The following is a 22377-nucleotide window of genomic DNA, read 5'->3' on the forward strand; positions in this document are numbered from 1 at the left end:
TGAGGTGGGGTGGGTGAGGTGGGGTGAGGTGGGTGGGGTGAGGTGGGGTGGGGTGGGCTGGGGGGCGAGGTGGGTGGGGCAGAGGTGGGGTGAGGTGGGGTGGGATGAGGTGGGGTGGAGCGGGGTGGGGTGAGGCGGGGTGGGGTGGGGTGAGGTGGGGCGGGGTGGGGTGAGGTTGGGTGTGGTTGGGCAAGGTGGGGCAAGGTGGGACGAGGTGGGGTGGGGCGGGGCAAGGTGGGGTGAGGTAGGGTGAGGTAGGGTGAGGTGGGGTGAAGTGGGATGGGGTGGGGTGGGGTGCAGTTGGGTAGGGTGGAGTGAGGTTCCTGAGGGGTAGGGTGAGGTGGGGTGGGGAGGGGTGGGGCGCAGTTGGGTGGGGTGAGGTGGGGTGGGGTGAGGTCCCTGAGAGGTGGGGTGGGGGGTGGTGCCCCCGCCTGCCTGCCCACCTCTGCAGCGAGACACTCAGATGGAGATGGATGTGGTCTGTGCCCTTGGTGCAGGTTTGCATGTCCGCCCGCCCCCTGGATGGGACTGAAGGCCGCCCTCCCCTCACAGGCCCACGAGCTGCGCTGCCAGTCCTGGAGACGCCCGGGTGTGGCTCCTCTGACCCCCCTTACCCGGCTCTACGTCTGAGGCGTTTGCCACCTGGCTAATTTCTGCCCTTGCGTGGTGCTGCGACTCCAGGGCCATAGGTGGCCCGGGCCCGCGGGGAGTTCTGGTGAAGCTGCAAGAGCCTGGCAGCCGCAGTGTCTGCAGCTGAGTTCTGTGTTGCCACCATTCTGGATTCTGTGGAATGTGGCCTTTACCCATAGTTTATGCACAACAGAAGATAGGAACCTAAACGGTAAACTCGCAGAGCAGCAGCCCAGCTCCCAGAAAACATCTGTGGCCACTCACTGTTCACGTAAAGAAAAGCCTGGTCACAACTAGACTGTCTCTCAGAAGCACTGGCCTCTGAGAGGTTTGAGAATCTCTCACACTTTTCTTCCTGCCCAGGTAGAGGCAAGAACAGCAGCCTGGTGACTCCTGGGAGGGGCTGGGTCCAGGAGGCCCCAGGCAGGCTGCGTGGCCCCGGGCAGGTCACTCCTCTCCTGCAGGGTTTCTCGTCCCCAGCGACATCAAATGAGGCCCTGTGCCCAGTGCGGGGGCCTGGCCTCTGCAGGAAGCATGACCTCGTTCTCTGAGCTTGCCTGTCATTTCTCCTAAAACACACCCAGTTACATTTTCCTTGTTAAGCAATGAGCAGTAATGACTAATCTTAATTTAAAAGCATTTCTCAGACTATGGCATGGAAGTCATTCAATTCGCTGCTACGATACGGCTTCTGATCATTCTGTGTAAAGACAGACACAGAAGACTGTCTCCAGCCCCAGGTGGCGATCCCACGAGAACAGACATGTGAGCCCGCGTCCGCCAGGGGAGGGTGGGCCTCGTGCCGCACCCCTGACACGGACAGGCCCACACAGGGCCCCAAGCACCTGGGACACGGCAGATGGCCACCCCACACATCTGATGTGACGGACTCACGAATGGTAGTGTGTCTTCGAAGTCTCCCCAAGCCAACATGCATGCCCACACCCGGGCACACACTCCCACACACATGTACACGCCCACACATGCACACACACACACATGCACACACACATGCACACACACACATGCACACACACTCCCACATGCCCACACATGCACACATATGCAGACATGCCCACACATGCACACACACCCACACATGCACACACATGCACACACACATGCACACACACGGGCACACACTCCCATACATGCACACACGCCCACACACGCCCACACATGGGCACACATGCCCACACATGCATATACGCCCACACATGGGCACACACGCCCACACATGCACACACATGGGCACACATGCACACACATGCATATACGCCCACACATGCCCACACATGCACACACATGGGCACACACTCCCACACATGCACACACGCCCACACATGCACACACATGGGCACACATGCCCACACATGCATACACACCCACACATGCACACACATGCACACACATGGGCACACACGCCCACACATGCACACACACTCCCACATGCCCACACATGCACACACGCCCACACACATGCGCACACACCACAAGGACATCTTCGTCTTCCAGTTTCTCTGGGAAGTGCGTACATTCCACAGTCACCCAGCTGGAGTAGGAAAGGCTCCCAGCTCCGTCCGCAGGCAGTGGCACAGACAGGCACGTCCATCTATGCTCTGAGCGTGTCCATCTGTCTCTGCCTGGACCTGGCACTGCGATGGGCACTTACAGACACAAGTAGGTGACCATCCATGAGGGGCACAGCAGGCGACTTCTGCTGCCCGTGAAGTCCTGATGAATAACACTCTCTGCTTCATTGAGACCAGAGGTGCCTCAGAGAGCTGGCCGCCGGGAAAGAGCCTCCGCTCTGCTGGTGGATCCGACCCGGGCCCCAGCTCTGGCTGGGTTGGGTGGTGAGCCCGGTGTCCTGGGGGATCTCCACGCAGGCGCAGCACGTGGGGCTCTGTGGTCACACACTGTTCCTGCCTGGAACTCCTCCCATCAGGAGCGCGGCAGCTGTGGGCCCGAGGCCTGCTGGTCGGGCTTCCACCTCGGTCTCTCGGTCAGGCCCACCTGTCCCAGGTGTCACCCCTGACCAGCCCCTCAGGGCTCATCCCAGAGGCCCTGCGAGGCCTCCAGCCCTCTGTCTGCAGCCTCCAGCCTGTTTCCTGCAGTGTCGACTCCCCCAGACCACCCTCAAGGAGCTTCCGCTTCCTGCCTTCCCCACCCCCCAGCCCATGATGTCCTTGTGTAACCGAAGCTTTGTCTCCTAAAAGCAGGTCAGGCATGACTCTCTGCCTTCCATGTAGCTGCCCTTTGTGCTTAAAATCCAGACCACAGCGGCCACGCGGGGCTGTCTTGCCCGTGTCTTCAGCCTGACCGCACATCCACCTCCTGCCTGGCTCTCCCCACCAGGCGGGCCCGCTCATCCCTAGGGTCCGGTAACATCAGTTCTGTGGCGGATCCCCAAACCCGCTCAGGCCTCAGTGCTGAGCCTTCAGCCACCCTTAGAAATGTTCTTGTCTCATTTGCCTGATGCCTGACTCACCCGTTGGACCAGAAGGTGCAGCTGAGCTCCGAGCCCTGCACCCGGGACCCCTCCTCGAGCTGGTCTTGGACGGGTGACGGGGACACGGCAGAGCAGAGCTGAGTGCATGGGGCACGCTTCTCAGGCAGAAGCTCGAGACAGAGCTCAGCCCTGTGAGTGTGCAAGGAGCCCACTGGACCCCAGCAAGAGCACCTGTGTGGGCTTCTGCCAGCAGCACCTGGGGCTGGAGGGACCTGCGCCGGCCAGGAGGGCTCCGGCCCTGCAGAAGTCCCAGAGGTCGTGGAAGCACTGAGCTGCAGACCGAGGCCATCTCCGGACCTGAGTCTGCGGGGTCGGAGTTCCAGGGTGGGCTGGAGTGTGTGTCCTGGAGCTCGATGTCTGCAGTGCTGGGGTGAAGTGGGGTCCTCTCAGTAGCCCAGCTCCATGGGGACCTGATGTCAGCCCGAGGGACCCGGTACTGGCCGTTTATGCGGCAGGGAATTCCTGTGAGGCAGGGCCCTCCTGTGAGGCAGGGCCCTGGAGAGGTGATGGCAGGAAGGGTCAGGGCAGGGGAGAGAAGCCACTAATTTCGGGGTGAGCCTGGTGTGAGCACATTTTCCAGAGTCGTGTTCATTCTCCAGGAGCCGTGGCCAAAGCTCGGGACTCAGGGGCCCTTGGCTGTGGTCTCTGGAGGACGCTGCCCCAGGGGACAGGCAGCCAGTGGCCATACTCAGCCTGTGCTTGTGAGGCTCCTCGGGGACCCTGGGACTGGGGGGAGGAGCAGAAATGCAGGGAGGCCTGGGATTGGGGTCTCAAACCCTCTGCCAAGCCTAGTGCTCATCTGCTGTTGACACCAGGCCGCCTCTGCCATAGGGGAGCTTGAAGCCGCCACTATGTGTCCCCAGGCAGGTGGGCCCACCATCGTGCATCCTTAGGCTGTTGGACTCACCATCGTGTGTCTCCAGGATGGTGGACCCACCATCGTGTGTCCCCAGGCAGGTGGACTCACTCTCGGGCACGCCCAGGCTGGTGGACCCGGTCACTCTGCAGGCCCCCAGCTGGGCGGCTGTGCCCTGCTGCCGCTGCCCGGGTCCCTGCTCCTGGCCATGCTTGGGCCGTCCTGGTTCCGTGCAGATGGGAAGCCGTGGGTTCGTGGCTGCTCGGCCTCTGCCTGCCTGGACAGCCCCATATCCCGGCATCTGCGGCCGTGGGCCCGGGTCCTTGACGGACAAGCGGCGAGTGAGCTGATCTGCAGCCCCTGTTCTGATTCTCTGCATCTCCCTGTTGGTTTTCGGTGAACGGACGGAATTTTAGACGATTCTTTCTCCAGCACGTGGGCTTGTTGCACACGGGTCCATCTGTGCTCTGCAGTGCTGGCTCTGGGCACCCAGTCACGTCTTGGAGGCCTGCACGCGCCCCAGGGCCTGAGCCTCTGTGGCCCCTCCCGCCCCGGCAGTGGCAACCTTCTCTGCTCAGCCTCGGGGTTGCTGGGCTCTGTCACAGCTCTGCACCCCGTCCTCAAAGCAACCAGAGGGGACACCCAGATCCAGAAGCGGCTGTGCCAATAGCACTGGGTTAAGAAGCAGGCAGCGGGCCGTGCCTGGTGCATCCTCGGTCGCAGGGGTGGGGGTGTCCACGTGGCTTCTCCCGAGGCTCAGGAGCTGCAAGGCCTCCACGTCCTGGTTTTCACCCACAGCATCCATGGCATCCAGGCGGCCCTGTCCCCTGTGAGGTCTGCACATGGTCTTAGCAGCCCTGGTGAGTGCCCAGCCGGATCTCAGGCCGAGGGCTCGTGAGTGTCTCTCCTGCCTCTAGGTCTGTCCACCATGACCTGACTGGCCCCGGAGACTCCTTCCTGCAGACCCAGGACGCACTGTCCCCAGCGCACGGCAGGCCCTTTACAAACGCGGGCTCCATTGACGACAGAGAGCTGCTTACCGAGACAGGCCCAGCTCTGTGCTTTTCCCAGGAGCTGCTGCCCCAAGTGGGCCTGAGGTCGCTGCCCTCCCCGGAACTAGGGTCTGCGGACCCTTTACCCCGCCACGGTGCCAGGACTGTGGGAGATTGTGGCTCCCTATCTCTGACTCTTGGAAACACATCCTTTCAAATGAGTCAGCCACAGCTGCCCGGTAGCGGCTCTGCCGTGCAGGTGCCCTCTGCCCACGGCCGCCCCGCCCCCGAGGCTGAGCCCCACATGCAGCCATTCCCATCCCCGAGCATCCAGCTCACTCGCCCTCTCATCTTCCTTCTTCCTTCCTCCTGAGGCCATTGTCTTCCTGATGAACAAAGCAAGGAGAAGTGACTTGGTGAGGCTGAACGTAGCATGGGCACGGACTTAGGTCTCTTGGGAAGACTTGCCCCCGTGGGTTCTGTGCCCACCACCCTGGGGCTCGGCCTTCCATCTTGCCCATCCATGAGTTGCCCCCTGCTCTTGAGAAGCAGGTGGGGAGCCGCGTCCTCGAGCAGTGTCTGGGGCAGGCAGGGCCTTGAGCGTCCTGCCAGTGGCTGAGATCGAGGAGCCCAGTGGAACCCAGAGGTGGAGCTGTGGGGGCCTATCACCTGCGCTCGTTGGGGAGGACTCTCAGCAGCCTCTGGGGGATGGACATTAATCGGGTGGTCCGGGGGGCTGCAGAGGGGGCTGCTGTGCTGGCAAGAGCAGCTCAGTCCCTCCCTCCAGGGGCGATTGCTGTTCCTATCTGATGCGACTGTCTCTTGCCTTTCACAAGGTCATGGTTTGTTTTAACCTATTTTAACTTTACCCTGTCTTTACTTCTCGTCATCTAAGGTGCTGAGGAGGTAGCACCTGCATGTGATGGTCAGAGAATAGATTAGATAGTAAACCAGTGATGAACGCAACACGGTGTCTGCTAGCGCTGGGCATCGCGAGGGCTGAGACGTCTCATCAGCCCAGGGCAGCCCTGGGAGAGGAAGCCCCTGTGACCCACGGACCCGGTTGCTAAGGGGGTGGGACCTCCCCCGGGCATAGAGCCGGGGTCTCATTCACAGCCGCGTCTCCCAGCCCCTCTCCCAGGCTCTGGGTGTTCTCACCTGACTCCTGCCCAGTGGTGACGATGGGGGCCCAGCCGCCGGCACGGACGCACCCCCTCCCCCTCTCACAGCCCCTCCGCGTGAGCAGCAAGGTCGGGGGTGACTGTGGCTTGGCCTGGGGGCGGGGGTGCCAGGCCGAGTGCAGGGCGGGGTGCTGTCGAGGCCGTTGGGGAGGCTGAGACCAGAGCCGGCAGGCCTGAGCATGGGTCTCCGGCCAGGACCCTCATTGCCCTGTCCTGTGACTCTCTTTACACTGAACACGGGACTGGGCCAGTGCGCCCAGGCCACCCTACAGGATGTTGGCCAGCTGCCCACCCGGAGACCGCTGGGGGCCTGAGCTTACCTGCGCCTGGGGGTGTGTCTTCACAGAGAAGGATGTCGTCAGAAGAAAAGAGATGACTCTTCTGGAAAGAAATAGATGCTTCTAATCATGACACAATAAGAAGAAGAGATGCTTTGGGGAAGAAATAGACACGAGACCCTCGCCCCTGCTGGCGGCTAAGGGTTTGGTAACTCCTCCTGGCCGCCTGCCAGCAGCCTCCTCGGGGTCCCGGCGGGACGAGGAGACCTGCGGCTGCAGGCTGGACATGTCCCCCCGGCTGGCAGGTGGGGCTGCCCGCAGGCCAGCACCCCGGCTGGCGGGTGGGCTCCAGCTCCTCCACTGGACAGCATGGGGGTCCGGAGGTGGCCTGTGTGCAGAGCTGGGTGCTCAACCCTGGGGGCAGAGGGACCGCAGGCCACGATGGGAGGACCCCCACCCCCTCACCCCCCAGACAAGCCCGACATGGGATCACGAACTCAAGTCTAGGCCCAGCGGCCAGCAGGGTGAGTCCACACCCTCCAGGGGCTCTGGCCACCCCAGCACCCAGCACTCAGGTCTGCCCCGGGTGCGCCCTGCCAGCTCCTCCCACAAACAGCCCACAGCTTCCAGGGCAGGCCGGCAGGTCGGCTCCCAGGGGACTGCGTAGACGGAGGGGTGTCGTCTGCGTGGCTGTGGGGACAGGATGGGGTATTGTCCCTCCACCTCCCCCGCCTCCTCCCCGGCAGAGGGTGTTCTCAGGAGCCAGGCGCTGGGCTGTGTGGGCCTGGCCTGCACACAGGCTGCCTGGGGGCCCACCCTCAGCAGACCACGTGGCCCCTTGGCAGAGAAGCTCCTAAAGGTCACGCCAGGTGTCCTATAGCACGTGGGCCCGAACTGTAGGTCAGCACATGGGCTGGCAGCCCTCTCTCTCCTTGGAAGGACATTTTCAGTCTCGTGCTGAGATGGGCCCTGATGGGGACTTGGGTGAGGAAGGGAGAGGAGTCACCAGGGGCCCGGAGTTGCAGAGGCTGGACTCGGCTGGCCGGTGCTTCTGAGCAGGCGGTGGGCAGGAGGGCTGTGTGCTCTGCGTGGCCCGGCGGCAGGTGTGCGGGAAGGCAGCTGCCCGGCCCAGAGCCCGGACTTGACAGCTGGAACCCTCCATACACAGCGGATTCTGAGATTCCCGTCAAAAGTGCCCTTAAACGTGGGGACTCAGTAAACGCGGGAGTGTCTGACGCCACGCTGCTTTCAGAGCTCGTTTTCATCAGGCACAGTGCGGGGAAAGACAGTGGATTCAGACTCTCTGAAGGAAGCGGCCCCATCGGAGAGGAGAAGCTGCTTCCCTTTCCGCACCTTGCTTCGTTTGCGCTGCGGCTGTTGGCGTGCATGCTCAGTCACTCAGCCGTGTCCGACTCTTTGCGACCCCGTGGACTGTAGCCCACCAGGCTCCTCTGTCCCTGGGATTCTCCAGGCGAGAGTCCTGGAGTGGCCCTCCACCCCGAGGGGATCTTCCTGGCCCACGGATCGACCTGTATCTCTCGTGTCTACCTGCATTGGCAGGTGGGTCCTTCCCACTAACACCACCTGGGAAGCCTCAGGAGAGGACTGATCAATTCCTACTTGTTGAAAACACATCTTGAGAGCTATCAAGGGCCTTCATTGTTTGTGAAGAGTCAGTACAGAGTCTTACTAAGAAGTGTTCCCACCGAGCTGCTGCTGGACCCGCTTGACTGCAGGTGGGTATTTAGGGGAAACTACTGGAAAGAAAAGTGTCACATAACCTTCCACTGATGACCGTGTAGGAACTGTGGCTGGGCAGGTAGCAGCGTGGCTGGGGCAGGGTCCGGAGAGCTCACCTGCAGCCCCCGGACAAGGGTGACGGGGCCTCTGGCTGGGAAGGGGTGGAGTGGAGTGTGGAGCCTGCCAGGCCTGCCGCTCACCAGACTGAACAGGACTCTGCTTCCCTCCTACCCACGCAGTGAGGACTGGCACACGTCACAGCTGCACATGGTCTCTGCTCCCGGTGGCCTCGCGGCAGCACCGGGAGGGGTGGGCCAGTTGTGGTTCCCCTCTGGCTGGCTCAGCTGCGACTGGGCCCCCGCTGGCCCCAGGTGGCCCATCCAAGCCTGAGCTGGGGGACGGTGCCCGGGTGCAGCGTCTCCTGGGAGCCCCTCAGGGCGCAGGCCTCTCCTCTCCTTTTCCACAAAGTGTGGTGTCAAGTGGATGAGTCCCTACTCACCCCAAAGTCAGCACTACTTTCCAGACACCTAAGGAGCTGAACGGGGCTCCCCTGGTGCCTCAGACGGTAAAGAATCTGCGTGCAGTGCAGGACGCCCAGGTTCCACCCCTGGGTCAGGAAGATGCCCTCGAGGGGGAATGGCACCCACTCCAGGATTCTCGCCTGGAGAATTCCACGGAGGAGCCTGGAGCCATAGTCCACGGAATTTCAAAGAGGTGAACTAACATACACAAGGAGCTAAACACGTAAATGGTAAACTCTCCCCGTGGGAAGATGGAACACAGGTGGGACAGTGACCTCGGGGTGTGGAGCATGAATAAGCAGGTCCGGGGGCTCACGGTAACCCGGAAACAGGATCATCATTTGATACGATGAACAAATCAGCGTTCACAAAGCGCGTGAAGGATCGATATAATCAACGCAAGTAAAGGATCATAAGACTCCTCAGTGTGTTAGAACAGCTCTTGGTGGCAAACGATATCAAAGAATTCTTTAAAATCTGTAAGAAAAAAATACAAAATTGGTTATTCTTGGAGAATGCCAGTGAAGCAAGTTGTTTATTTAAAAAAAAAACTTTGAACAGATGAACAGAGTGAAAGAATTGAGCACTAATCTTGTCTTTCTTAGATGGACAGGAACAAGGTGGGTGGGGTCCTAGGTGGACACTGAAGCCTCTCCTTTGTCCCTGACCCCAGCCCTGACCCCAGCTGGGTCAACCCTGGGTGTCCAGGGTCAGGGTCAGGGCCTCCCCTCCATCACTGACCCCGCCCCCTCTTGCTGGGTGGACCCTGGGTGTCCAGAGTCAGGGCCTGTGTCCAGGGTCAGCCTCCTCTCTATCCCTGACCCCGCCCCCTCTTGCTGGGTGGACCCTGGGTGTCCAGGGTCAGGGCCTCACTCAGACCCTGGGATGCTGAGGGCCACTCTCCGCACAGGCTTCAGGCCTTCCTGGATGTTGTCCCGCTGGCTCCAGCCACGCCCAGGTCCTCAGACCTGGTCCCACTGTGAGGCCATACCTCCTCCCACGTCTGCCCAGCAAGGCCTCAGAGCGTCCAGCATGTCGCACAGAACATGCAGCTGAGACACAGGTCTCACTGGGGAAACTGAATCAGTGAAGGGAGAGAACCTTCACTGAATGTGGTCTCAGAGCCCCAGGTCAGGCGTGCGGGGCCCGGCGGGGGCCCTCTGTCCACGGGGGCTGAGTCTGCCTGTGGCCCGGCCCCTGAGAAGCCCTCTCCCTTGTTCCCACAGTCCGCAGGTGAGACGTTTCTTGGTGGTATCGTTTGTAAAGAGGAAAGAAACGGGAACAGCACAGAACCCATGAGGAGAGAAGTTGAACTATGGGCAGACTGTAGACGGCTCTCCAGCCTTCCAGATTAACGTCGTGGAACCGCCGCGGTGGGCTTCACGGGGCAGCCGGAGACCCCCTCTCATGCCCAGCTGTGCGCCCTGCCAATGTCACGGCCCTGCCCTCTGAGTGGGCCCAGTGCGGGACGCCCGTGCGGGTCTCACGGCTTTTGGCCCACGTGTTTGCATCTGCAGGCCCATCCCCTGGGAAAGAAGCCGCAGGCCTGGCCAGACTGGGATCCCACCTGCCCCCCACCTGGACACGGCTGGCCCAGCTTGAGAAGGGTGGTCTGACCCAAGCTGTCGCCCGTGTGAAGGCTTGGCAGCCGCAGAGAGGAGCCTGGAGCTCCTGCCGGAAACTGTGGCCACTGGGCCTCCCGGCTCCTGCCTGGGGGCAGGCCTCGCTAGGCGGGGGAGCCCTGGGGCTGCAGTGTGGCCTCGGCATGCCCACAGGTGCCTGGGGGTGATCACTGCCCCTGGAGGGCTCCCTGTGCCCCACGTTGCCCAACACACCTCTCCTGCCTGCCACCCCCCCCACCCCCGCTGAGGCAACAGCTCCTGGAGACGAGGGTGGCGGCTGCAGATGGGCCCCCGTGAAACGCAGAGAAGGACACTCCTGTGAAGAGCCTCTCTGGGCCCCATCCTGGGCCAGGCGGGGCCATGTCCCCGAGACAGCGAGCTGGACGCTGTGCACAGGGTGGCTCCCTTTTCCAGTGGCCTTCGAAGCCGGCCTTCGCGCACAAGGCCTGCTGGTTTCCCAAACATCGAGCTTCACTGAGTGCAACAGGACCCCAGAGCCCAGAGGAAAGCCCAGAGCTGAGCCGCCTGTGCCATCCATGGCTGGCTCTGCCCTGGGGGACAGAGGACACGCAGGCCTTTGAAAGCGAGCGGCCGGTGCGGGGCCCGGCTGGGCGACAGCTGGTGAGTTGTGGCCGCCTTAGGGACATGAGCTGGAGGAGGGGGAGGGAGGTCGGGATTCCCTGAGGTCAGAAGCAGAGGGCCAGTGGAGGCCCATGTGTGGTCGTCACTCAAGGGCCCCCGGCGCCCGGGAGGGCGTGCAGGATGCAGGGCTGGCCGCCGGGGAATACGACACCAGCAGGAAGCTGTTGCAAGTGGTGGCTGAGTCCAGGGGGGATTTAGATCAAAGGCCTGCAGCTGCGGCCGCCTGGGGCGGGCGCGTCCTTGTGGCCACAGGCTGGGGAGGGCCGCAGCAGCTGAGCGGGGCCTGGAGAGGCCTCGGAGAACAGCCCCAGAGTCCTTGGGGTCCACCCTGCAGGGCTCCTTTCCCCAGGAACTTTGCCACTCAGCTCGTCCTCCTGGCTCTGGGACCCTGGGCAGCTGGGCACCTGTCAAACACTCACTGGCTATGAGGTGTCCATTTGGAAGTGGCTCCAGGCTCGGGGGGCATCAGGGAGAGGGTGTAAGTCACCGCCTTCACGGCTTAGTTCTGGCCTCTGTGAAACCAGCTAATCAGGAGGATTGCATGGATGCCTTCCGGGAGCAGAGACCAGGCCTGGGGCTGCGGGAAGCCTGGCTCTCAGGGGCAGCTCCACATGGAGGAGATGTGGGTTCCTGGCCGCTTGGCCACCCAGGATGGGCCCTGAGTCTCGCCGAGTCCTGTCTGCCTTGAGGAGTGGGCAAAGCCTCGGGAGACACTCAGCCGCCATGAGGACAAGGTGCTCCAGCCTCAGGAGCCCCTGGGGTGCACGGAGTCTGGTGGGGACCCCGGGCTTCAGACCCAGGTGCCTGGGGCACTTGGTGACGAGAGGGCGTCTGCCCCAGGCAGAACGGGGCCATGAGAGGCATGAGTCGGGGGGCTTGGCATGGGGAGCGAGTGGCAGGGCCCCAGTCTGGTGTCCCCCTGGGTCAGTGCTCAGGGGGCCTGGGGTCCAGGAGTGGGAGGCCAGGCTCGGGCGAGGACCAGTGCGAGTCTCCCAATTGCTCTCGGGCTGGCAGAGGCCACACGGAGACCCTGGCCCAGAATTAGCCTTGGGGTCTGGGAGCGTTGGCTGCTACGGATGGGTCTCAAGACCCCGTCACAGACCAGACGCAGACCTGAGAGCCCCAGCCGTCGTCCTTGCTGCACAGGGTCCACCTACCTCCCTGGACAAAAGCTTCGGTGAGAGGGGCTGGCCTGTGCGCTGCCCCCAGGGCTGTGACAGCTGGCAGGGAAATTTGGCCTCAACCTGGTTCAGAGAGAAGCCGTGAGTGGGCCAGCCCGCAAGGTCAGCCGGGCCGCAGATGATGCTGAGGGCTGGGGTGGCCCTGGGGCAGACGGAAGAGGCCCGTCCACCTGCCAGACTGCCCCTGAGAGTCTGCAGGCTGCAATGTGACGTCTCGTCCCAGTGCCTCCTTGGGAAGGACCACAGAGCTGGTCTGACCCCCAAGGAAGACCCCAAAGCAAGCGTCCTCACCTGCCCCTGAAGAGGGCACACTGATACAGCGTCAAAGACCAGAGCATCGAAATCTCAGCATGGCCCACGGGGGGGTGCACACCGGTCCGGGGGGGTGCACATCCGCTCCACCGCCAGTCCCCTCCGTGCCCACCGTGCCTGGCCGGAACCTCAGAGTCCCCTCTTGCTCAGCCAGGGAAGGCGCCTGGGCTTCCCGAGGGCGAGGCTGCGAGTCTGCTGACCGGGGTTGCGGAGCTGGGGGTCCACAGCCTTCTTCCTTCTGTAGTCTCAGCTCGTCTCTGCTTCCCCTTCAGGGCCACCTGGTCGGAGCTGGGTGGAATGTGCATGCCGGAGGGGAGGGGACTCAGAACCCCAACTCCGGTGGCCGAGATGGAGTCACAGGAGCTGGTCACCGTGTCATCCTCCTCCTGTGAACCTGAAGGAAGTGACGCCACCTGGGTCTCGGCCCCCCAGCCCTCAGTGGACGTCGCTGTGCCCACCCACCACGGCCGCTGCAGCCCAGGGCTGACTGACCCCGGCAGGTCTCGTCCAGCAGGCCTGTGCCGGGAGCCCTGGGCTCCGTGCGCCCAGCGGGCACTGCACTCAGGCACAGCTTGCTGACTGCCTCAGGCTCGTGCCAACCCCTCCCTCACCCACAGTGAGGGGCGGTGTCTCCACTTCAGGCCAGGGGAGGGCCGGGGTGATCTGGGGTCACCAACCCTGCTCCCCGTCCCGAGGAGGAGGCGGCACCGGGACCACACCGATTCTGAGGTTTGCCTCCTTTGAAGGATGTTTCTAGGCTTCCTCACTTCTTCAGAGTGTGTTTTTTTTTGCCTTGAAAGTCATGCAACCTGGCTATTTTGAGACGAAGAGAGTTATTTGCAGATTATTTGGGGCAAACAGCACAGGCTCGAAGGCTTTGGAGGCAGACGGGTTGGTGTCTGTGTGAGCAACTCAGCACCCGGAAGGGGTGGGAAGCATGACCACCAAGGATGGGGCAGAAAGGACCCCCACCCCCGCCACTGACGAGTCCCTGGGTCCTGAGTTCCTCTCAGAGAAAGAGGAAGAGAGAGAGAACTGACCCTGGGGGGCATCACCCGGGCCAAGGAAGGTGGGACAGGGCAGTGTGTTGTGAGTTGAAACTGAACGCACAGCTCATCATCTAAGAGCAGATGGAAGGCCAGGCTCTGAGGCTCAGCAGCCGTCCCTGCCCAAGGAGGCTAATCTTGTCCTTCAGGGAGACGGGCCCCGAGAGGCCCAGCAGCCTCTGCGGCCGCCGCTGCCCGGAGGGGAGGAGATGATGGCCTCCGCACCCCTGGCAGGGCTGCACCGCAGTGTCCTCTCCGCGAAGGGCTGGCATGGACCTCGGACGCTGCACACGGGGACGGGAAAGGGACCCCGCTCGCCTCCGGTGACCTGATGCCTTCGTATGAGTAAACGAAACTGAGCCCAGGGAGGGGAGGGCGGCCCCCAGGGCCTTCTGGGCCCCAGAAGGGGACAGAGAAAGGGCAGCAGAGCCCCTACGAATGCAGCGTCCAGTGCCCCCGGCCTCCCCACTCCACACTGAGATCACTGAGGCCTGCCATCACTGCTGGCTCCTGCGCAGGCTCCGGGGTCCAGGCAGCGAGAGGCTCCCGTCAGGTTTGGTCTGAAGTCTGTCCTTCCGTCCTGAGGTGATGGCTTTCCTCCTCCCATCAGACCAAACAGAGTGGCATCTGTTCCTCAGAGCTGGGGCCCAGCTGCCTCAGGAGGTGAAGTGGGTGACCTCGCTCCCTGGGGCCCCCTGCTCTGCCTTCCCCCGTCTCCCTCTGGTGGGAGCCCCTTGCCCCGGGGCCTTGCTGTCTTTCCTTCATCCCCATCTGAGCTGGTAGGGGGCCGGTTTGTCTGCAGGGATTCTCTGAGTGACCCCAGTTACCCCCGTGCCCACCGAGAGTAGCAACCCAGCCTCTCTGGGCCCTGGGGTCCCCACGAACCCCAGCGAGGAGCCGTGTTGCTCCCCACCACCCTGACAGCTCTGACCACCCCTCGAGAAAAAGGGAGGCCTGTGGGGTTGGCCAGGGCGGAATGCGGCTGCCCTGAGGTTTGGGGAGCCAAGCCATGAGCCAATGGGGGGAGATGCCTACCCCAAGATGCGAGTTATGACCCCCCCCAAGACAGCAGCCTCCATCCTCCTGAGCTGGAAGGAAACGAAGAACCAGTAGTTGGCGTCCCTGACCCTCAGCAGAAGCTCCAGCACCAGCAGGGCCCCAGCCTCATCTCCAGGCCTGCCCACACGGAGGCGGTGCAGGAGCAGCGGGCCTCCGGCCAGGGCGCGTGGGCTCTGCCTCTGAGTGGCGGCCAGGCTCCCATGGGAAGGTGCCTCCTCAGGAGCCTCTTTTGAGGCCGCCTGTGTCCCCTGACGATCTCCTGTGCCCCTGGAGCAAAGCCTCCTGGGACCACGAGGCCCGCACAGCAGCACTGGCTCCTCAGGTTCCCAGTGGACCATGGACCCGATCTGGACGCACGTCCTCTTAGGTGGAGCCGCTCCTCCCTGGCTGTCACAGCCTGCAAGTAATTCTTCGTTGAATCGGGCTTGTGGGATGTGCTAGAGGACGTTAGCTTTTATTTGTGTTACTGTATTGGAAACAGATGAAACATCAGTTGATCCATTGGCCCTTTGGGGTTACAGACAAAATCATCTGAAAGGCCTTTTAAAATACTTTTTAATTAAAACTGCTGTGGTGGTTAAAGATGTGCTGAAGGGTTCTGTGTAAATCAAAGGAACAGCAACAAAAGAAACCCACGAACAAGTAAGTGCCAAGATTCATTTACTCACCAAGTGCAGAAAACATGGGCTCTGAGGCTGGCCTGTCAGGGATGTCCCACGTCTGGTACCCACTCACTCTGCAACCTGGAAACCTTGGTTTTCTCTCTTGAAGGGCCGCTGGGGGCATTCAAAGAGTTAACATCCATCTGAAAGGGAAGAAATGTTTGTATATAACATCAGACTAGAAGGGATGTAAGGGGCCTGCACGTGATGAGTGATCATGCGTGTTACCTGCTGCTATTTCCAGTAAAATCTCTGCAGGTATTATGTCTGCTGAAAAATTGCCAAATGTCTGTCCCACAAAAAATACTGTCTTAACTAATAATGTATTCAGCAAAGTTTTAGGATACAAAATCAAAACACAAAATTAAGTTGCATTCCTATACTAACAATGAACAATCAAAAAAAGGAAATAAAGAAAAACATTCAATAACAATATCATCACAAAGGAATAAACTGAGTAGAAATGAGCTTAGCCAAGGAGGAAGAAAGCCTTTACAGGAAAACTGCAAAATATTGCTGACAGTAAAGACAACCTAGATAAACGGGACACAGATGTTCTTATGGGTCAGAATTAAACCTGTCAAAATGTTAATGATACCCAAAGCAACGTATAGATTAAATGCAGCCTCTATCAAAATCCCAATGGTATTTTTGTGGAAATAGAAATATCCATCCTAAAATTCTCATGGAGTGTCAAGGAACTTAAATAGCCAAAACAATCTTGAAAAAGGATGAAGTTGGAGGTCTCACACATCCCAATTTCAAAACTTACTACAAATAAATAATAATAAAATAGTGTAATCCTGGCAAGATGGACATATAGACCAACGGAGCAGAGCAGAGAACCCAGAAATAAGCCCGAGTGTACATGGTCAAAGAGTCCTGACAAGGCCGCCAAGGTGGCTCAATGGGAAGGAATCATTTCTTCAGTGAATAGTACAAAAAATGAAGAATGACTGAAGAATGAGGTTGGGCTCTTATACTACATGTAAAAATTAACTCAAATTAATCAGAGACAAAAATGTTAGAACCCAAACTGTAAGCTTCCAGCAGAAGGCGTAGAGTGAAGGACACAGGATTTGCCAAGAATTTCCTGGATATGACACCAAAAAGCGAAAATAGATGAGTTGGACTTCATCAAATTTAAATTTTCCATCAAAAGATACTACCAACAAAATGAAGAGCAACCCGCAGAATGAGAGAAAATAATTGTAAATCATGCGTCTACTAAAGAGTCAAGATCCAGAATATACGAAGAATGCCTACAATTCAGCAACAACAGAAAACAACTTTATTTTAAAATGGTCAAAGGACCTAAGCAGACATTTCTCCAAAGAAGACATACAAATGGCCAACAGACATAAAAAGACGCTCAGTATCACTAATCGTCAGGGAGATCCAGCTCAAATCCATGGTGAGGTAACCCTCACACCCATTAGGAGGGTTCCTATAAAAGCAAGCAAGAAGTTTCCTGGTAGCTCAGTGCTGAAGAGTCCACCTGCACCTTCAACCCCTGGTGGGAAGATAAGACTCACGTGTTGTCCAGTTGCTAAGTCGTGCTGGACTCTTGGCGACCCCATGGACTGCAGTTTGCCAGGCTCCTCTGTCCTCCTCAGTTGCCTGGAGTTTGCTGCAACTCATGTCCATTTATTCGGTAATGTTATCTAAACACCTCATCTGCTGCCTCCCTCGTCTCTTTTTGCCTTCAATCTTTTCCAGCAACAGGGTCTTTTTACAATGAGTTGGCTCTTCACATCAGATAGTCAAAGTATTGCAGCTATAGTGTTGGAGAACCCCATGGACGGTATGAAAAGGCAAGAAGATCCCACATTCCAGGGAGCAACTAAGCTTGTACACTGCAGCTAGAGAGCGTGGACATTGCAACCAAACAATAAAAATAAAATTTAGAATAAATAAATAAAAACAACCCCCAAAACGACAAGTGTGGTGAGAATGCTGAGAAACTGGAATTGTGTGCTGTGGGTGGGATTGTAAGATGGAGCAGATGCTGTGGAAAACAGAGTGTTGTGGTTTCTGGAAAGATTAAACATAGAATTGTCATATGATCCCTCAGTTGCCCTGCTGGTTATACACCCGGAAGAAATGCGAGCGAGGCCTCTGTGGACCGGTGTGCAGAGCTGTACCGTCCACTCTTGCTAGAACAGGAGAGAGCCCAAGCGCCTGCTGACAAAAGAACGGGTTAGCAAGACACGGTCTATGCATGCAGCGGAATATTACTCAGGAATGCTAAAAAGGGAGGGTTTCAAAAGCAAGCAGATAAGAGGTCCGAGTTGCGGTTACCAGGGGCGGGGATTAGATGAACGCGATTGAACGGCACAAACTTCCAGTTATAAGGCGAGTAAGTAGAGCGCTTGCGGGCTGCAGCATGACTGATAAATAAACATTGTCGAGACTGATCCTGAGTTCTCATCGCAAGGAAGAAATAGCTTCTCTTTTCCTCGTATTCTCTGTCTGTGCGACGAGATGGTTGTTCATGAACTTCACTGTGATGTTCACCCCATGCTGCATGAGTCAGACCAGCACAGCGCACACCTCCAGCTGACCCAGTGCCGTCTGCCAGTTGTATCTCTCATATCTTTGTATAACTAGCGAAGATAAGAACAATAAAGAGGATGAAAAGTAAATGAAAAGGAAGGGAATCTGCGATGCGCTGCAGCATGGATAGACTTTGAGAACGTTGCGTAAGTAAAAGTAGCCATTTACAAGAAATCCGAGTGCTGTACAATTCAGCTGCTTTACAGTACAGACCGGTCAGTGCCCAGGGTCAGGGTGCTTGCCAGGGGTGGGGCGGGGAACAGCTGCTGTTTTCTGAGGAAGGTTTCAGTTTTGCAAGACGAACAACTTCTGGAGATGATTACGCAACAGTGAGAAGGCCTGAGCTGTGCACTTCGGACAGTGAGGGCGCGTTTTTAACGTGCATTTTCTACCACCATGAAAGAGACCACCGAGAGCCTGCAGTAGGCCCTGGGTACACACAACGAAAGCTCGTTCTTGCCTGCAAGGATCTCCCCACTTATGAAAGGTGCAGACTTCAGGGCAAGCAAGCCTTGCTGCCTGGGGGCGCCGCGTGTCCCTGGGGCAGCAGGCTGCTAGGAGACTCCAGGGGCCTCCCGATGAGGAGACCATCATCTGGTTTGTGTAGATTCTAGCCGTGAGAGAGTGCTGTGTGTGTGTGCCATGCAGCGTTAACGGCGTGTTAATGAGTGCTAATGTTGAGGGGGCCTCGCATGCAGTTCAGGGCAGGTGGCCACACACTGTAGGCCCCACGTCCGGTCTAACACCGCGCCACACGGCTTTGAACTTGTAGGCTCCGTGTCTGGTCTAACACCACGTCCATGGCTTTGAACTGAACCCACACTCTCATGCTACACTGCACTGGTGGGTCAGGAGCGGTCCTGCTCGGACCCCTGCCCTGCGTCCGGAAGGAGGCAGCTCCCGTGACAACAGTTCCCTCGAGGGGCTGGAGCTGGGACCCTCATAGGGATGGAGTCGCCAACATCAGGGGAGGACTCAGCCATCCCTCCAGAGGGTGACAGGGCTGAAGGCCAGGCTCCAGTCCAGACCCCAGGGCAGCCGTGCAGGCTCCCCCTGCAGGGGGAGCGCCTGGGGGCGGCTCCACTCACGTGGGCTGGGTGGTCCAGGGCCTGGGCTGGGGGCCACGGGGAGGAGTGGGCGGGTGGGACGTTATTATCACTGATGCTGAGTCCTGTGGGTGCAGCCAGGGGGGCAGGTTCACCTCTGTGCTGGGTGGATGGGTTCCCAGGGAAAACCGTCATGGGGCAGGCTCGGGCCACCGGGGACTCTAGAAAGCACATTTTCCTGAGAGTGACAAGCAGCTGGTCACAACCAAATGGTCAGTGTGCCTCGGTCAGGACCCCACAATGAGGCCTGGACGTGCCAGGGGGCATCTCCCCTCGAGGTGAAAGCCGGAAGCTACCTGGACGTCAGCATGACCTAGGGCCGCACGTGGCCTGAGCCGAGCTCCCCTCCTGGGCACTGGGAAGGCCCTGTACGACTTGTTTATTCCCAGGGAAGCACCAGCAGCCCTGTGCCCAGCTTGTGACTAACAGCAAGAGCTTACGCTCGAAACAGATGCTGTTTGCGAGCTCCCCCTCCCCCGGCTACCCCAGGAATTCCTGATGATTTCCTTATACACTGATGCCTGTCACCACCGCCGCCACCCACGGGCCTGCACCTCAGGGAGGTAATGAGCTGGGATAGTCCTTGTCCTTCTCACTGATTACTGCGCACAGAGCTCCTGCACGGAGCGGAGCTTGTGTTTCCCGCAGCCTTTTTCATCTCCCGACGTGTGTGCCATGCGTGTAATGATGGAGTGTGCTAATTTACGCCGCACCACAGGGCTGCCAAGGGAAGCGCTGCCCTGCTCAGGGGCCCCGGGGAACCATGAGGGGCACGAAGGGGGTCAGGAGACCCCAGGAGAAGCGGACAGCAGTCTGTGAGGGCATCCATTCTCGGGAGAGGTGGTCTGAAACCACTGGGATGGGGTGCTTCCAGGAGTGAGGCTGGTGTGTCTAAAACAGGAGACCAGACCCACGGCTCTGCAGCTGCTCTAAGCTGAACGTGTTCTCTGCTCTTGGCAGAGCTTTAGGCCTGCAGGGCTCCTTCCAGGGCCGTGGACGCAGCAGACGAGGCCTTTCCTTAGAATATTTGTCTCAAGTGTTCTGTCTCCGTGCCTGCCCACTTGCTCACAGAGGAGGGGCTGCAAAGAGGGCAAAGAATCTGTGTTCTCAGGGTTGCTGCTTGGAACCCCGGAAGGAAATTCTAGAGCATTCAGACTAGAGATTCAGAGATGCTTACGTGGTATCCGTGGTAACTCCTTGTTGGACCACACTGGCCCCCATCATGAAGCATGATGTGCTGGCTGCTCATACTTTTATCTCCTCGAAATGTTGAGGGTTGTGTTAGCTGAGTCAGTAAGACTTCAGGAGAAAAGTCACAGCTGGAGAGAGTCACAGGAAGACAGTGACTGAGCCGGATGCCCCTGGGACCAGCCCCACGTAACCCCCAGGCATTGCTTTGATTGCTGAACTTGTAATAAATGCATAATGGGCTTCCCTGATAGCTCAGCTGATAAAGAATCTGCCTGCAATGGAGGAGACCCCGGTTCCATTCCTGGGTCCGGAAGATCCCCTGGAGAAGGGACAGGCTACCCACTGCAGTATTCTTGGACTTCTCTTGTGGCTTAGCTGGTGAAGAATCTGCCTGCAATGCAGGAGACCTGGGTTCAATGCCTGGGCTGGGAAGATCCCCTGGAGAAGGGAACGGCTGCCCACTCCAGTGTTCTGGCCTGGAGAATCCCATGGACTGTATAGTCCATGGGGTCACAAAGATTTGGTCATGACTGAGCAACTTTCACTTTCTTTCAAAGGTTTTTAAAATTAAATCTGTTAATGCATTGAATTAAAACCATAAGAAAGATTTCCTTTAAACTGGATCAGTGTGCCACTTTCTTTCAGACTAAAATACAGCAGATTGGAAACTCTGAGTGAGCCCTTCAAATATCTGTTAACTCACAGTTTAGTATAGTAAGGATTAGAAGCTGTTGTAATAGACGGTACTGATTTTTCATTGATATCCCAAAATTTCTAAAAGTAAAAAATTTTTGGCATCAAATATATTTCCCCTCCTTGCAATCTGTGATTTAGGTCCAAAAACCTTTAGGAAGTAAATTCCGATGCTGTGAAGAGCAATGTTGCACAGGAACCTGGAATGTCAGGTCCACGAATCAAGGTAAATTGGAAGCGGTCAAACAGGAGGTGGCAAGAGTGCACGTCGACATTCTAGGAATCGGTGAACTAAGATGGACCAGAATGGGTGAATTTAACTCAGATGACCATTATGTCTACTACTGTGGGCAAGAATCCCTTAGAAGAAATGGAGTAGCCCTCATAGTCAACAAAAGAATCTGAAAGGCAGTAGTTGGGTGCAATCTCAAAAATGACAGAATCTTTGCTCGATTGCAAGGGAAACCATTCAGTATCACAGTAATCCAAGTCTATGCCTCACCCAGTAACGCTGAAGAAGCTGAAGCAGAACGGTTCTATGAAGACCTACAAGACCTTCTAGAACTAACACCAAAAAAAGATGTCCTTTTCATCCTAGGGGACTGGAATGCAAAAGTAGGAAGTCAGGAGATACCTGGAATAAGAGGCAAGTTTGGCCTTGGAGTACAAAATGGAGCAGGGGAAAGGCTAACAGATTTTGCCGAGAGAACGCTCTGGTCAGAGCAAACACTCTCTTCCAACAACAAAGAGACAACTCTACAAGTGGACAGCACCGGATGGTCAATACAAAAATCAGATTGATTATATCCTTTGGAGCCAAAGATAGAAAAGCTCTATAGAGTCAGCAAAAACAAGGCTGGGAGCTGACTGTGGCTCAGATCATGAACTCCTTATTGCCGAATTCAGCTTGAATTGAAGAAAGTAGGGAAAACCGCTAGACCAGGTATGACCTAAATCCAATCCCTTATGGTTAAACACTGGATGCAACAAATGGATTCAAGAGGCGAGATCCGACAGACAGAGCGCTCGATGAACCATGGACGGAGGTTCATGTCACTGTACAGGAGACAGAGATCAGGACCATGCCCAAGAAAAAGAAATACAAAAAAGCAAAATGGCTGTCTGGGGAGGCCTTACAAATAGCAGAGAAGAGAAGAGAAGCAAAAGGCAAAGGAGAAAAGGAAAGATATAAGCACCTGAGTGCAGAGTTCCGGAGAATAGCAAGGAGAGATAAGACAGCCTTCCTCAGTGGTCAATGCAAAGAAACAGAGGAAAACAATAAAATGGGAAAGACTAGAGATCTCTTCAAGAAAATTAGAGATACCAAGGGAACATTTCATGCAAAGATGGGCTCGATAAAGGACAGAAATGGTATGGACCTAACAGAAGCAGAAGATATTAAGAAGAGGTGGCAGGAATACACAGAAGAACTGTACAAAAAAGATATTCACTACCAAGATAACCACGATGGTGTGATCACTTACCTAGAACCAGACATCCTGGAATGTGAAGTCAAGTGGGCCTTAAGAACCATCACTATGAACAAAGCTAGTGGAGGTGATGGAATTCCAGCTGAACTATTTCAAATCCTGAAAGA

This window comes from Capra hircus, chromosome 9 (assembly GCF_001704415.2).
Source record: "Capra hircus breed San Clemente chromosome 9, ASM170441v1, whole genome shotgun sequence".
Taxonomy (NCBI): Eukaryota; Metazoa; Chordata; class Mammalia; order Artiodactyla; family Bovidae; genus Capra; species Capra hircus.